Genomic DNA, 17,284 nt, shown 5'->3' on the forward strand with positions numbered 1-17,284 from the left:
CGAGCCCCACATCAGGCTCTTTCACTATGAGCCTGCTTCTTCCTCTCCCACTCCCCCTGCTTGTGTTCCCTCTCTCGCTGGCTGTTTCTATCTCTGTCAAATAAATAAATAAAATCTTTAAAAAAAAAATAAAATAAAATATAAGTTCACCTTTCTGGTCATTTAGTTTTTTTTTTTTTAAGATTTTATTTATTTATTTGACAGAGAGAGAGACAGCCAGCGAGAGAGGGAACACAACCAGGGGGGAGTGGGAGAGGAAGAAGCAGGCTCCCAGCGGAGGAGCCTGATGTGGGGCTTGATCCCAGGACCCCGGGATCATGCCCTGAGCCGAAGGCAGACACCTAACGACTGAGCCACCCAGGCGCCCCTGGTCATTTAGTATTTTGACGTGTAAACCAATTACGTGACCTTAAACCAAAATATAAGCCAATTAAGAAATAAGCAACATTTCTGAGCAGTCATCTTGCTCCTGGGAGAGAGGGAGAGTCCTACGTGTTGACCCTGTGGGCAGGGCAGCATGCACACCTCAGCACGGGGTTCATGACCCTGAGTGGGCCTGCCCTTGTTAGGTTGGAACTCAGTGTGGAGGCATTTCTGCTTTGTTGATCATCTTTCAGGAGGGACCTTTGTAAGCTTCTTTGAGCCTGAGCCTCACCAACGAAGAGGAAGGGTAGCCAAGAATAATTAAGCTGAAAAGGTTGTGGCAAGTGGAAGAAATGCTCCTGAGTGAGGGTAAAAGTAAACATTGAGTGTGTTACCTGGTGTAGTCAGTCGCTTAACAGTATAAAAAAATACCATAACAGGGGCGCCTGGGTGGCACAGCGGTTAAGCGTCTGCCTTCGGCTCAGGGCGTGATCCTGGCGTTCTGGGATCGAGCCCCACATCAGGCTACTCTGCTATGAACCTGCTTCTTCCTCTCCCACTCTCTCTGCTTGTGTTCCCTCTCTCTCTGGCTGTCTCTATCTCTGTCGAATAAATAAATAAAATCTTTAAAAAAAAATACCATAACAACCAGTTTGGAGCCTTGTAAGATATTTTTTTGGTGAATCATGACATCTCTTTCCTATGTGTATACCTATGATAAATTCAGCTCCTAGGGTAACTTGGGCACCCCCCCCGCCCTTGTGAATCTGGATTGTCAGTGCAGTGTCTACTCAGATGTCTGTGGAAAAGGGGGTGAAGATGGGAGATGGGTGTGCCCAGCGCCAGTCTCTCTCACAGCCTTTCTTGGTTGCTTACTCCTCTACCTCCTTTCCTTACCACGTCTTCACGGTTGGCCTTTCTGGCCTCTCCCACCACACTGTAGGCTCCTGGGGGGCAGGGACAGCATCACAGGCCTTGAGTCCAGGGAGGTGCTGGGGACAGGACAGTGGATTGGTATATGCGAATATCCAGTACTTTCAGGGGCAGACTGGTTAGGAGATGCCGAATCTTCCCGATATGTTAAAGGTTTCAGATGCTGTATGGAAAGTGGAAACATGAGAAATTTTGCTGGCCACAATTAGTTTTTCTCCTCCATCTTCCATTGCCTTTAGAAGCATGTGTGTGGTTTTGTTTTTACACACATCAGTTGATGTTCTGAAGGGGATAGGAATCATGAGAGTGCTGGCCACACGGCCACCTTGCCACAGGCCCTGAATTTAGCCTCCAGACGGCCCAGTAGCTGCATCTGTCCAGCGGCCAAAGACGCAACCTTAGAAGGCTGATTTTGAACAGAAGCAAAGCTTATTTTAGAAGACCTTATTTTCAAAGATAAGTATTATTTCCCCTCAACTCAGAAATGAGTTAAATCCTAAAATAATCACTGAATGGAAGCGTACAGTGCCAGCTTTTATCCCTCATTAATGCTGTGTTACTGTAAATGGTTTGGTTATGGGAGAAATGGTAAATTTAAAGTCAAATGGGCCAGCTTTATAGCTCAAAATGTATAAAGTACTTTTGCATGCATTGGCTTATAAGGCACATTTAGCTTGGTACTTTCATAAGTAACATCTCATGTTGAGAAATGAAAACTGTGGTATGAACTGCATTTTTATTTAGAATTTTATGTGAAGCCATGCAAAACAGCATTATATAATTGTTTTCTCAGACAATAGTATATGACTAAAGTTTAGATTTTTAGTAATGAAATGCTCACTTGGCAAATTTTGGCTGTTACAGTTGCTATTGGATGAACAAAAAGATTTTTAAATGAAACATTTTTTTGTTCATTGTATCAGCAAACCTTTATTTTTTTTAGCTACATGCAACTTTTCCTTCACCAAAATATTAAAAAATAAGTTTAACTTTAAAAATATGAACGTTGGTTATAACAAGCCCACATCATGCATCTAATATTGTAATACCCTGGGTCTGTAATTAAGAATGGGCTCTGCTGACCAGTGTTGGGAAGAGGCACAGAAGAAAGTTACAATACATTGCCTATTTACAAATTAACCATTACCTGCCAAAAGCACATCAGACCCACACAGCGGACATCCGCTAATCCAGTGGTTAGCCGTTCCGGGCTCTAATGCACACTGTTTTACACGTTAACGGTTTTGAAGTTCCAGGCCAGAGCTGACCTTTCACATGTGCTCCGTTCACAGTAGGAATCTCCACTCACTGCTTCCTGTCAGAGTGGATTATGGTGACACAGCCCAGGGCTCACTTTGGCTGCAATTAAGTTTTTGATCAGAATTATTTCGTTCACAAACAATCACATTTGTTAAAATGTTACATCTGCCCTGAAAACCACTGGCAGTCTCTCAGTTTATCAGTGTGATGTGACTGTAATTCTTCATTTGTTTTTCATAAAATGGCAAAACATCTTATATATGTTACTATTATTTTTTTTTTCTTTTGCTGGTTTCTGCCTTTCATTTCTTTGGGCTTGGAAGGAAACTATGTCTTGAAATTAGTACAGATCTACTGTAGACTTTGGGAATTTGAATGGAACTGTCTTTGGTGCAGAACAAAATTATCCAATTGAGCCAAGACTCAAACATTATTTCCGAAAATTGTTAGTGGTGGTTCTGTTTCTCACACGAGGAAACGTTTTAGCTTTGTGAGAGTGGGGGCTCGAGCTTTTGCTCCTTGGTCTGCAGTTCTGTGCCTACCATGTTGCTGCCCTGCAGTGTTTATCATCACACACATCTCAGGCTCTGGCCCTGTCGCCACTGACCTTGGGTACCAGACGGGAACCCCGGCCGGGGCTCTGTGGGTCTCCCCTCTCATGGTGCTTTGACTAGCTCTTAAAAACGATTTTCTCACTGAGAAGTGGCAGCAGAGATACTCTGAGGTAGCTTTTTCACTGACTAGCCACTTTGCTTCTGTAATATGGTGTGGTTCTCAGTGGCATCGTGAGTTTTTCCGCGGATTCTCCCTGTCGAGTGCGACCCCCCCCACCCCTGCCTTTGGAGCAGAGATGGTCACGTGGTTGTTTTATGTGTTGGGTGGGGCAGTTGGGGAGCTCAGGGCTGGAGTTTGGATTGAAGTTTGGCTAATGGAAATGAACCTCTGACTTCATTTTGTGCGAGGAGAGGCTGGGAGCTGGTGCTGAGGTGGTGCTGGGCAGGGGGAAGGGATACAGTTAGCAGATTGTGAGGTTAGGAGTGCTTGAATGCTGACTGAAATTCAAGCATTAGGTTTAGAAAGTTTAATTACTTTTAATATGTATATTTAGAATGCTATTAAAGGAATTTATTACCAGGTTTTAAATTATTGCGTTAAAACCCAAACCATTTCCCATTTGCTTTGAGGGAAACAAACTTACATATTACTAACTCATAAACTTACAAGTGGCAACAGAAAGGTGTTGCATCAAAAAAATCTTGTTTACCTCAAATTTTTTAAGCTTTTCAGTGTGGTAGGGCCTACTTGTACCTGTAAGAGCCAAGCTTTTCAATGAGGTAGGGCCTACTTGTGCCTGTAAAAGCCAAATATAACTAGTATACTTATATTAATGTAACCTTTATCTTCTCTTGTCAGTTGTGAGCAGATTTTTCTCTGTGAAATCCGTTTTTTTGGTGTGTGTGTGTTTTTTTTTTTAATAGAGTGAGTGGGGAGGGAAGAGGGAGAGAGAGGGAGACTCTTAAGCAAGCTCAATGCCCAATGTGGAGCCCGACCCGGGGCTCGATCTCACACCCTGAGATCATGACCTGAACCGAAATCAAGAGTCGAACGTTCAACCAACTGAGCCTCCCAGGCGCCTCAAGTTAAATCCATTCTTAAAGTGTTCTTAGTCTTTAAAAAAAACACCGTATTTGAAATGTACCTGACTGTATTTACTGCTTAAAAGATACATATTTAAAGAAAGTACTGATTAGTACTGAGTTTCAAGAGAAAACACCAACCTAGAACCTTCTCTGTTATTGGTCAGTATTGCTCTGCCTTCTTAGAAAGTGGTGTACAAAGAGACAGTGGCCAGACAGGGTTTCTAATTTTATTACAAGCTTATGTCAATATAGTCATTGATTTTCTTCTCTTCAATTTTTTTTTTTTTTCTGAGACTGTGGAATTTTCAGAACTTTATATCCCTGACCTGCTCTGCCCAGGTAATGTGTGTGGGTCATCTGCTGAGTCATAGGAACCTTCCTCGTCTTTGAGGGGGGTTTTAGCTGAAATCTGAGGCTGTGGGGAGAAAGAGTAATGCGGAGGTGCTCACCTCAACCTGTGCCCAAAAGCAGAGACGGCTAAATTCCCGTGCTGCAACCACCACATGTAGACATGATCTCCAGGCCCAGAACCTTCACTGCACATGAGGAAGGCAAAAGATGAAACACGTAAGAAGCCTCATGAGTGCTCTTTCTGGAAAGGCTGGGACAGATAATTGTGACTTGGGGTCTACTCTCCCAATACATGAAACTGAAAGATAAATTGTATACTTAACTATTAAAGTTTTACTAGATCTTGTAAAACACTTCTGAGTTCCCAAATAGGTCATTTATGTCAGACAAAGAACTCTAGATTCTTCCCTAAGTAACATGAAAAAGCAAACCCTCACTTCCTAAATAGTATGATTGCTGGCTTAGGGAGACCCCAAGTCTATGCTCTGAGAAGAATCTTTTTTTTTTTTTTTTTTAAATCATCATAAAACGCAGCACTTACCTCTGTATTCTGGTCATCACATCACCCAGTGGGAGGAACCCTGCCATCCTTGGTCTGGTCCCTTCCTGCTATGGGGCAGCCAAGACTGGGAAGGAAGAGTAAGTATCCAAGGTGGGAGTGCTAGGCCTGTGCCTCAAGTACACGTTTCCCCTCTCAGTTTCTGGACTTTCTGTTTCACAGGACAATTCAGGCACTTTTCCATGACATTCTGCATGGGCTCAGAAGGATTTAAATTTAAAGCAGAGCATCTCTTTTGTAAAGAAAATGAATCCAAACCAAAAATTGCAAGGCATGCTTTTCTGAGCCTTGGGGATTTGGGCCAGGTAACGGCTGCAGTCCCTGCCAGCCCCAACCCTGCTGGCCTCATGAAACATGGCTCTCTGGATGGTACACGTCTTTCAGAACCACCCCGAATTTACTTGTGACGTCATGCCCACTCTCCATATTCACAGCTCAGCTTGGTTTTTTTTGTGTTTGGATTTGTAACTGCTCATAATTCTCAAGGTTTCAATAAAGAATTCATCTCAGAACACCAGGGCAGGCATGTCCCCCAAGTTTGCGCTTGGTGCCCGAGGAACGTTAGGCAGACCCAGAGGGTAATGGAGACTTTGACCTCAGTATGATAATCTACCAGTGTCATAATTTTGAAAGCCGAAGACACAGATCATTTGAGATCTGTACTCTTTTCTCAAGCACTAAAGATGGAAATACATAACAGCAGTTACGCATCCTGACCCCTCCGCATTTCCACAGCCCATCAGTGAGTGGTCCTCTCCTGAACAAATAGGGGAGCTGAGCATGAAGGTTGGGTGGCACGTCCCAGTCACGAGTGTGGCTGGAAGAAATATTTGAGGATAAGAACTTGGGTCCCAGGGAAGTTCTGGGGATCTTTCCACAGTGCACACTCCCTGCATGTTGGAGGATTGTCATCAAATCCTGTCGTTTCAAGTCTGGTGGGTGGAGTGTTTGTTTTTACAGGTTCAATTGTCATGGTTTTGGCACAGTACCCGAGCTAATTGGTTGCTTTAATAGGTGCTCAGCTAAAGAGGACTTTATCATGTTGTCACTGGGTGTTGATAAAAAGGATTTAAAGAAAGACTTCTCATTCATTCCGTAGACCCCAAATTATACAGTTGCTCTTCTAGTTTTGCCCCTAAAATTCCGCCATGTATTGGTAGAGAATTCAGAGAGTCATAATGTTCAGAAGGCCTGGCTTTTTTAAAAAAGATCTACTTGCTATCCACGTCTCTCTCCTACATGCTTGAACCAGGTACCTGAAATAGTTTCTCAAAGAGAAGATTACCCATTCTTTCTGAGATCGTGTGGCTTTTAAAAAGAAGTAAAGAAGACCATGGAGGTAACTGAAAAATGAGTAGGCTGTTTTATGTTATAAGAAAGTTCAGGGTACACAGTATCATGACAATTAAGGGGGAAAAGGCACAGGAAAAAAAATTTAAATAGCTTTTCCTTTTTCTAAAGTTTTTGTTATGTTTAATTTTTCTCTTGTAGTTAAACTTTGAAAATAAAAAGTACAGGAAACTTATTTTTTTTTTTTTTTTAAAGATTTTATTTATTTATTCGACAGAGATAGAGACAGCCAGCGAGAGAGGGAGCACAAGCAGGGAGTGGGAGAGGAAGAAGCAGGCTCATAGCAGAAGAGCCTGATGTGGGGCTCCGATCCCATAATGCCGGGATCACGCCCTGAGCCGAAGGCAGACGCTTAACCGCTGTGCCACCCAGGCGCCCCAGGAAACTTATTTTTGCTACACCTAGCTTTTAGGTAAAGGAGAGAAACGGAAAAAGTATAACCTGACATCAGGGATTTGTCCTAAACATACACGTGGAGGCTTTGGAGTTGGACGTACTTGGATTCGAATCCCAACCTCACCTTTTACGAGATGTGTGACTCTGGGCACTTGACTTCTCCTCTTGTAGCCTCATTTCTCTCCTCTGTAAAATAGGAACGATCAACCTGCTGTAATTATTAGCTGCTTTTTACCTCAGGCTTACTGTGTGTGTGAAGGCCCTGTGCTGTGTGATTGGTACACATCACCTCCTGTGTCCAAATGGAGTCTTAACCCAGCCAGGTCATGTAGCTTGCTCAAGGTTTGGGTACAGAGCCCAGGTTTTGGATTCCGACAAATACTCTTTCCATCATTGCACTGCTTCTCATATAGTAGATTGTTTTTACTTTATTTTTATTTTTTAAAAAGATTTTATTTATTTATTTGTCAGAGAGAGAGAGACCACAAACAGGGGGAGTTGCAGGCAGAGGGAGAAGCAGGCTCCTGGCTGAGCACGGAGCCTGACGTGGGACTTGATCCTAGGACCCAGGGATCACAACCTGAGCTGAGGGCAGATGCTTAACCGACTGAGCCACCCAGGCATCCCTAGTAGATTGTTTTTAAATCTTCTACTCCTCTGAAAATGAAATAAAATTGTGAATAAATTAACCAAGTTTATCCATTCCCCTATTGATGGACATTTAGATTCTTGGCACTGCTCATTATTACTGTCAGTTCTGTAACAAGCATCCTTGTGTCTCCTTGTGTACAGATGTGAGAATTTCCTTAGAGTAGAGACCTAAAATGTAATTGCTGGGATAACTCCCTGGTATACAGATTAATAAAAAAATGAAGGTACAGGATTGTGAGAAGTCGGGGCTTGGGGACAGTCACGTTGTAGCTCATCGACAAGGCTCTTCGTCATCAGAGAACCCCATCTGTGCATGAGGCTAGAGAAACCCATAGTGACCTAAGTTCTCATGACTTCAGAGCAATGTGAGCTGATTTGAAGTGGTTCAGGAAGTGTGGGGGAAATGTACATACAGTGCAAACAGAATGAAAACAAGAATTAGCAAGTGGGTCTCAGTCCACGGCATGCGTGCTTTAGGGCAAAAGACCCACTTTTTACAGAACTCACTGTTGATAGTGCTTATAATGTCACCAGTAACATTGCAGGTTTATAATCTGTACCTTAAATTTTTACAAATATGCACAGTGTTAAATTCAAACCCAAGTTACTGAAAGTCTGTTGTCTGAAAAAGGACACTTTCTGTTTGATATCGCGAAGTATATTTTCCATTTAATTTCACAAGTCAAGGGGCTCCAGGTTGTGACACAAATGTATCTACTTGCTGTGTCCATTCCCAAACAGATCTCCGTGGAAGACAGTGCCGGTCAGGTAGGCCCACGTTCTGTGCGTTCTGGGGCTGGTGAAACCGGGCTACGGTGTTGCGGTGTCCGCTGCAGTGGAGCTGGGGTGGGGATGCACGTGCCTCAGGTCTGCTAACCCGTCTCATCCCGTTGTATTTTAATCATCTCCCTGCTTTCAGCCGAGGAATCCTATTGTACACGGGTCTTGATAGGCAGAGATAATTGTATATATTTGCCTGGGTAAGCAAATTGATAAACTTGCAATAAAGTGTATCAGACCATTTCTTTGGCAGGACCGACCAGAACAGCTTGTGAAGCAGAGCTGTTTCCAATGGAGCGTGAAAAGCTTTGAAAATTCTCAGTAATAGCAGAGAGCAGTATTTGAAACCATCCTTAAACAATTGTTTGTTTTCGTCTTCCCCAACCAAGTTTATAAAAATTTGGTCAGACAGGCGTTTTGTTTTGTTTTAAAATATTTTCAGTGAATTGTTATCTGCTGAATGCACATGTGTTCCTGCCCTTTTTCTTCCACGATTGAAACTTTAAACCCTTCCTTAAGTCCCCCTGAAAACCTCTCTCTGCCCAGTAAGGTTTGCATATGAGAAGGGTTGAAGGGATTTGGACCCCGGAGAAACCTCACAATTTGAAATCTGCCTGGGTCGTTATGCACCAGAAATGGCTGTGGTCAGTGCCGTGGGGGCTCTTTGTCTTTCTCTCCCACCCAGATTCCTCACCCCAAAAAGGCATTGGTTAATTTGGGCGTTTCAGTTTAGTTAATCAGATCATGAGTGCCTGTGAACACAGCGAGACGCATGATTGAAGCATTTATAAAAATTTGGCTCATAGTAAGCCCCATAATTTGTTTGAAAGAATTACCTCTTCAGTGACATTAAAAAAAAAAAAACCCAAAGATTGTGGTTTATAACACCGCACCTGGTCCAGATTGTACTGGATGAATCCATATTTGCTTCGCTGTAAATGATTTTGAGGGTGGAATTCCTGGGTTGTTTTCTGTCTTGTAAGCCCTTGACATTGTACTGGTACCTGTGTGCACACAAACCTCCCGACATGGGAAAGGCCAGTTCAGCCTCCCACTGAAATGCAGGTTGGCTGCATTTATTCTGCGTGTTCCTAGAATGAGGAAATGATATGACAATAAACAGAAATGCCCTTGCTGAAGAGAGAAGGGAAGCTGGTGTTTATCTGGTCAGGTGGTTTAGATTAGCCATGATGCGGCTCTGTATTATGTTACTTTAAATCATTGTGTCCCAACAGGACATAAATTATGAAGATTGTTACAGTATGTTTCATCCTATGTAAGATCAACAAATTGGAATAATTTTTTTATAGGAAAATCACAGTGCTTTTGGCAAGGCTATTGAAGCCTTTAATTTGACTTGAGTATTTCTAAAATATTATTGCCTAATATATAAAGTATGATTTGCATAAGGTATGAAATAATAAACTTTTAAAAATAAAAGGGAAGCATTTCTCTTTAGGAACTGCATCAGATGGCAGAGCACCCCCACTCCATCAGGATCTTTCTATTCTCTTTGTCTCCCAGGGTTTTAGAACCAGTTGCGTTCTTTTCTGCTGGTGGGACTGCAAGCGAGCTGTGTGGGTCTTGGTGCAGAGATGGAGCCCGGCTGTGTACTGCTTGCCATTCAGGCCTCACGTGCACACAGAAGGCAGCCGCTCTGTGCTGGCACTGAATGGGAGCTTGCTCTAAAGAGGGAAAACAAAACTTGCCCATTTATTTGCATCCAGGGAAACAAACCTTTTTTTCTCTCAGGATATTATGAATGATTAAAAAAAAAAAATACCCCAAACCCAAAAAACCCAACTTGATCAACAGCTGAAGCTAAGGGAATTTATATAGGAGTACTGCAGAAAGAGGTGACCTAAGTAAGCATTTGTTCTTTTAAATGTTTTTCTTCTGTTCATTACTGTTTCCTGAATTATTAGCCTTACTCGTGGATTTTTATCACAGAGACTTCAATTTTTTCATTTGTATCCAGGATGCAACGAAGTCCATTTGGCCACACGGAGCAAATTTTCTAGATTTAAAAAAAAATGGCATAACATTACTTGGTGTAGGATTCAAGCAGATTGGAACCTTTTCAGTGTCGCACAGTAGTGTGTTTTCTGCGCAAAGCACCCTGCGTGTTTTTATGAGATCTCCTCGCACAGTGAAGTTAAGTAGTAGAGCCTCTGATTTACAGGGACTAGGAGAGGTGAGCGAGGTGTAGGATTTGCTGAAGGCCATAGAATGAGACAGAGCTGGGATTAGAACTTTTCCGGAGGAGATGACACCATCCACCAGACCTTCTGAGTTTTTTGATACCAAAAGCAGGGTAAGTGCCAAGTCTGTTTTACTCTCTCTGTGTCTCCAGCCCGGAAATTTTCCTTTAGGAATAGTGTTTAAAACACAGAAACGAAAAAGTCCCTAGTTTCAGTCTGTTAACTGTAGGAAGGTCTCTCCTTAAGCCTCATCATAACAGGTTGAGGATAAATTCTAAATATATTTGTGGTTTGTTTTAGCTCAGTGTCTGAAGACTCTGACAGGTTCAGGGACCTTTACAAGTTCACAACCTATGTGTGCACTTTGAAACAAATAAATACAGACGACTTACGAGATGGTCTCTTTCCTCACCGGTCTGCTTCTGCATTGGCACTGTTCTCTGGGCAGGGGGTCTGGCAGGCTGTTTCTTGCAGTGACACAGTGCAGCCATCTATCACTGGAGGTCCCCTGCTACATTACCAGGATGTCTGATCGGGCTTGAATAATTTCGGGTGATGTATTTTTCTCACAGAAAATATTGACAAATGTTGCCAAAACTGTACTGAAGAACTTTTAAAAGGAGGATTGATCCCATTTAGAAGTAAGCAAAGGAAAGACTAAGTATAAATTTGTTGCTGTTGTGACAGACCTTTTTATCCATTCAGATATTTTGTGATGCGAAGTGAGATGCGACTCTGTTTTATACAATGTGTACTGCTGGTAGAAAATGTATTTTTTTGTCCAATTAAGCCAAATTCGGTATTGCTTTGCTTCTTTAGAGTATTTTTTTGGGTCCCCTCTCTCCCCGCCTCATGCTGGGGGAGTGGGTGTTCTTTCTGCTCTGAGCCCTTGTTCTCATCCTTCAACCCTTTTGATTATTGTTGGAGGATCTTGACTTGCAGTTTAATTTAAAATACTAATTGGAGCAGGAGCTTTTTTACCTTCTGTCTTTTTAAACTTAGGTACGGTAATAGGACAGAACAATTCTATGTCAGATACATCCTGGAATCACATAATGTAAAGGATAGTTGCATCTCTTAAAAGGAGCCAGCTGATTATAGAGAAGAAAAGGTCGGGAGTTAGACTGCCGTTTTGCCTATTATTTGATTTCTAAAAATGTATTTGGCCAGATATTCCATATATCTTAGTGGTTTGGATGCATAAAGTTGAAGCCTAAGGGTATTTTTCTATATAAATGTGAATTTTTATAAATTTTATAATGATGACAATGCCAAGGAGCCTAAATTCTAATTCTCTAACAGTTTAATTCATAAGTTCTAATTTGCTAAAGCAAAACAAAAAACTTTGGGAGTCTTGGCCATACCTCTCACCTCATGAGACTGCTGGAAGCTAACAAATGGGGATTATCAGCTGATGAGGAAAGACATCCTCCAACAGGGCTTGTCCCAAGCAGCTGACTGGCCGTCTTGAACAGCCGCAGGGAACCAGGGAGGCGTCAGAAGCTCCTCAACGTCAGGGAACTCCGAGTAAATGGCTTCTCTGGTGGATTCCTGTTGGGAAGATTTTGAAACCTGTGTTTCACTCAGCTTTAGAGGGAAACAAGGGAGAGGAAACTGGTGAAACCTGATGAATCCAAGAGAACAAAACTAAAGGATCGTGAGAAATTTTAAAAGGAGCTCATCAGACGGAGCTGTTGGTATGCCCCATAGTAGCTGCTGCTGCTATGGGGAAATGTAATTTAAAGTTACGTGCAGAGGAATTTGGAAATGAGCCATGGCTTTTCAGGGAGAAGATATTCTCAGCTTGTGATCATCTTGTCCATAATGCTTCTTGGGCACACATCAGATGTGTGACATCTATCTAGTTAGAGAACTTTCCCTAACAATGGAACAGAAACGATTGGCTCTTAGGTAAAATTGTGGGTAGAGGTGTTGGTGTTGGTTCAACTCTGCTGCCTGGAGAAGAGTAGTCTTCCTAGCCTGGGAATCAGGAGGAATCTACTAATGTGATGATAAGTCCTCGTTCTGCAAAAGAAAACTGTTTTGCACCTTGCTTCATTTAACAGTCTGTGTTGAAGGTAGTACCACGTAATTAGCCAAAAGCTATCTTATTTTTCCATATGGCTGTTTGGGATATTATGGTAATTGCCAAAAATGGTGACTTGAGAACTTTTTTGTAAGGCTCTGGGATGTTACGGCCCTGTGAGCATAGCTTTTGAAGGCAATGTGTAGAAGTGAGCGTGCTGCCTCACAGTAGTGTACTTCCTACTACCAGCAGAAGGGGCGCTATTTTAGCCTAGGGCACAGTGGAACCAGCTAGTTTAGTACCTTGTGGGCATTGTCTCAAGTGCCTCGCAGAAGCCAGTCTTAAGATAGAAGCCTGCTATTCTTGGCTTGAGTTGTTGGAGATTTTGCCCCCTGCAGTGGATCAAGAAGGCAGGGAGATGAGTGGCCTGGGATTGGTGGGGGTTGTGTCTGTCCACAGACACACTTACTGGACTGCCTGGGGCGGCCCTCAGGTAAGGTCTTTAGTCTGGCTCTTCAGGGACGCAGGAGTCACCTGCTTGGTGTAGATGCTCACCGTCAAATTGCCATTTCCACTGGAAGTCTTTCTGTGAGGATACCCACTTAGAGAAACAGTTTTCAGTATGTTTCTGATTTTCTCGTCCTTGCAAGGGTGAATTTCTTTGGTCTTGAATGGTTCTTCTGCTAGGTTTGGAAAGGAATTCTTCCTCTCCAGGCCTCAGACACTATAGAATTAAAGTGTTGGTGATGATAATAATCACTAACATTAACTGAGCTCCTGCTGGAATGCCTGGCACAGACCCCATTTTTACATTTTTACATAATAGGAAGCTCAGGATCATTTCAAATGCTAAGTGATTTCTCTGAGATCAGATAGCTAGTGAATAGCAGCGCTAGGATATTTCAGTCTATGTCTCTAGACTGCAGTTGACCAGTGTGCTCAAAACACGAGTGACACTCTGGAGAAAAAAAGCATGGATCAAATACGTCTTTAGCTGGGTCTGTTCCTCACAGTTCTCATGTTGCTAGCCGAGAGTATTCTGTTGCTGGCAAATTAGTATCCGATGTTCCCTTTGCAGTGGCTAGAACAGTTAACCGTGTTTTCCATGAGAAAGTCATGGTGAGTCATGCAATATTCTGGGCAAAGAACGCCTTTCCTTGGTGCACCAAGCGGTGTTTGTGTGATCGATCAGCCACCAACGCCACGGGAAGGTCCTATCCTGTGACATGTGCGTGCTTGGCAATGATCTTGCTGTGCATTTTGCTTAATAATTTTCATTATTTTTAATTAAAGTTGAAGAAGTGCAGACTCTAGCTGAAATTAAGGTAGGTTGTATTGCCGGAATCTGGTAATTACTTTAATTGATCACAAGATAGTTTCCTTGATCACCAATTAGACTAAATTGCCGATCATGTTTCAAGACGTGAAGAAATGCCCAAACTGATTTATATAATAGTGTTTTCATTTCTAATCAGACGTAAATATCATTTCCTTCCATAGCAATTGTGTTTTATAAAAGAAGAGTTATAGGCCTACAAACATAAAGGTGATTCATAAACAATAGAGTTCTAATTCATTGAATTAGTAAAGGAAGTATTTAGAGGCTTAATGGAGATTGTACTGGGGAAATTACTTTGGAGTTGCTGGTGCTCATTTTCTTAGTGGGAGATGTGTTCTTTTTTAGTACATAATTAAAAGTCTATAATCAAAATATAAAAGGCAGCAGATTTAAAGAAATTCTATCAAAGAGAATTGTTCTGAGTGATGAAAGATTCGTATTGTAAATAAGTGCGAGAAGTTAAGTCTTAGAACTTTAATAAATTGTACATATTTTTCAGACTGAAGCTGCGTTTTACATTCAGGGTGCTGTTAAACATTTCACAGATTGATACAGGGTTTTTGTTTTGGTTTCATGCATCTGATAGTCTTTCATATTTTCATGGAATAAAATGAAACAAAAGGAACTTTAAGAAAAATTAAAGTTCCCTAGGAATACTTGATTTGGGGTTCATGGAAAAATCTTTTAATTGCTGATGGTTTGGAGATTTCCAAACGACAAACTTCATTGGCCCAATTTACCATGATGGTAATGCTTACATTCCTTAACATGGCAGAGTGACTTAAAAAGTCATACTTCATCATGCATTCATTGACTTGTTCATAAAATGTTTGTAATTTGCAATAGGGGAAAGACTGAAACTATTATCAGCCATTATATGTTATTTGTTGGCCACATGTTTGTTTGAAATGGCCGTAGCTCAACAGAACATAGCTCATGGACAAACTATGCTGTCAATTGGCACTGAAAACCCACCTAAACAGGTAGGCATATGTCAGGAAGTTAACATGAGCCAAAATATTTTAATATGAACCAGGCTACATACATTGCAGTATCTCCACTCCCTTTAGAGTGAGATCTTCATTTGCATGGCATCTTCGTTTTTTCCCCCCAAACTAATTTTTAAAAGTAGAACAGATATTTATGTGGCACAAATTCAGAGGCACCAAAGAGTGTACTAATAATAAGCCTTTGTGGTCCCTGATTCTCAGCCGCCCAGTTTCCCCTCTCCACCCGCCGTCATTCACAGTTACTAATCTCTTATGCATGTTTGCAGAGACATTCATGCATATAGTTTCCTGTCCTTTTGTACAATTCACAGACTATTGTTATGCATTTGTTTTTCGTTTAGTAATGTATTTTGGAGGTTTTTCCATGGCAGCAGATAGTTTCTTCATTCTTCTTAATGGCTACATAGTATTCCTGTGTGTAGATGGACCATCCTATATTTAATCAGTTCCTTACTGATGGACCTTTGGCTTTTTCAGATCTGTGGCTCTTACAAGCTGTGCTGCAGTGACATTTTTTTTTTTAATGATTTTTTAATCTTAGAGACCATGAGAGAGAGTGGGAGGGAAGGGCCGAGGGAGAGGGAAAGGCCGAGAGTCCCAGGTAGACTCTGTGCTGAGTGTGGAGCCCCAATGGGAGAGAGAGAGAGCACAAGCAGGGGAGAGGCAGAGGGAGAAGCAGGCTCCCCGAGAGCAGGGAGCCCGATGTGGGGCTTGATTCCAGGACCCCAGGATCATGACCTGAGCCGGAGGCAACGCTTAACCGACTGAGCCACCCAGGTGCCCCTGGCACAGGCATTTTTAATTTTGGTGGATTTTGTCAAATTCTCTTCCAGAATGATGATGCATCAATTAATGTTCACCAGCAATGTATGAGTGCCTTTTCTCCTGCATCCTCATCAACAGAATATTATCAGACTTTTTGATCTTTACCAAAATGATGGATTTAACTGACAGGTTTAGTCCTGTCTGCACCCCCCCCCCCCGGGAGCTTTACTGAGATATAATTGATGTAAAAGGTAGTATTAATTTGTGCTGCTCTTATCATGTATGAGTCTGAGCAGTTTTTATGTTTAAGAGCCATTTGCTTCCATTTGTTACCTGTTATGTCCTTTGCCCATTTAAAAAAACTGGGTGGTGGATCTTTTTCTTATTAATTTGTAGGAGTTCTCTGTATGCCAAGGAAATATGTACTGCAAATGCAGCTTGTTGTTTGTCTTTTCATTTTGTTTGTTGGTTTTTATTGCCATACAGAGAAAAATTTTAATGTGGTAAGATCTACCCATTATTTCGTAGTGGTTTAAAATCTTCTATCTATAGAATTCATACATTTCTCACTAAGTTTACTCCTAGAAAATTTTTGGTGGCACCTTAGATGGCATCTTTTCTTCCAATATATTTTCTAATTAGTAGTTGTTTGTATAAAAGCCTTTTTTTTTTTTTTTGGCTTGTTTTATTCTTGACTTTAATGGGAATCATCTAGTGCTTCCCTTTTAAGAATAGTATTACCTTTTGGACTGAGAATATATTCTATTTAAAGAAGGGTCCAACTTGGGTTCTTCCTAACTTCTGCTTTGATGAACAAACTGATGATTGTCCATGTAGCCAGTTTTGGTATGTACATTTTGATGCTGTGGTTGCAGGCTCCTATATTACTCTCCAAATATAAAGCAATTTTTGTGCTCATTACTTGTTATAAATAAAACAGTTGATAACCACAAAAAAGAGAGGCCCATATATTCTTATTTTATTAAGAGTTTTAATACATAAGAAATATTGAATTTATCAAATATCTTTTCAGAATTTATGGAAGGCATTTATGATTTTTCTCTTGATTTATTGATATGGTAAGTTATATCAGTATATTCCTTATATTGAACATTCCTTCCATTCTTAGAATAAATCCCATTTGCTCATGGTGCTTTGCTCTTCTAGTGTATTGCTAGATTTTGTTTATTAAGATTTTACTTAACATGAAATCAGCCTATACTTTCATTGTTACATGCTATCTCTGTGGGAATTTGGGGATAGTGTTATGGTATTTTAAAAAAATAATTTGGAAATGTCCCTCTTTTTCTGTGCTCTGAAACAGTTTAATTAGTATTAGAGTTAACTCTGCCTTCAAGGTTTTGTAGAATTTCTCTGTGAAATGACTAGGAGCTGTTACTTTTTCGTGTCCCTCGTGTTCATATGTTTTTCTCTTCTGGGGTCAGTTTTGATAATTTTGGGGGTAATTTTTATTAGAGAACTATTTTACCTATATTTTGAAATTTATTTGTATAAATACTTGGATTTGTTTAAAATTTATTGTTTTTTATGTTTTGAAATTTCCTATATCTGTAGTTACTTCTCTATTCTCATTTCCTGTTTTGTTTATCTGTACTTTTTCTCCCTGTCTTTTGTTTGTCTTTAAATGAAGTAACCAGTT

The 17,284-nt window shown here is 41.2% G+C and overlaps 1 protein-coding gene across 6 annotated transcripts in view; it reads left to right on the plus strand.

Annotated features, from left to right (window-relative positions):
- PCBD2 (pterin-4 alpha-carbinolamine dehydratase 2) overlaps nucleotides 1-17,284 on the plus strand; it is a 56,921-nt gene that overhangs the window by 24,749 nt on the left and 14,888 nt on the right. The window lies entirely within an intron of this gene.

Source organism: Ailuropoda melanoleuca, chromosome 3 (genome assembly GCF_002007445.2).
Source record: "Ailuropoda melanoleuca isolate Jingjing chromosome 3, ASM200744v2, whole genome shotgun sequence".
NCBI lineage: Eukaryota > Metazoa > Chordata > Mammalia > Carnivora > Ursidae > Ailuropoda > Ailuropoda melanoleuca.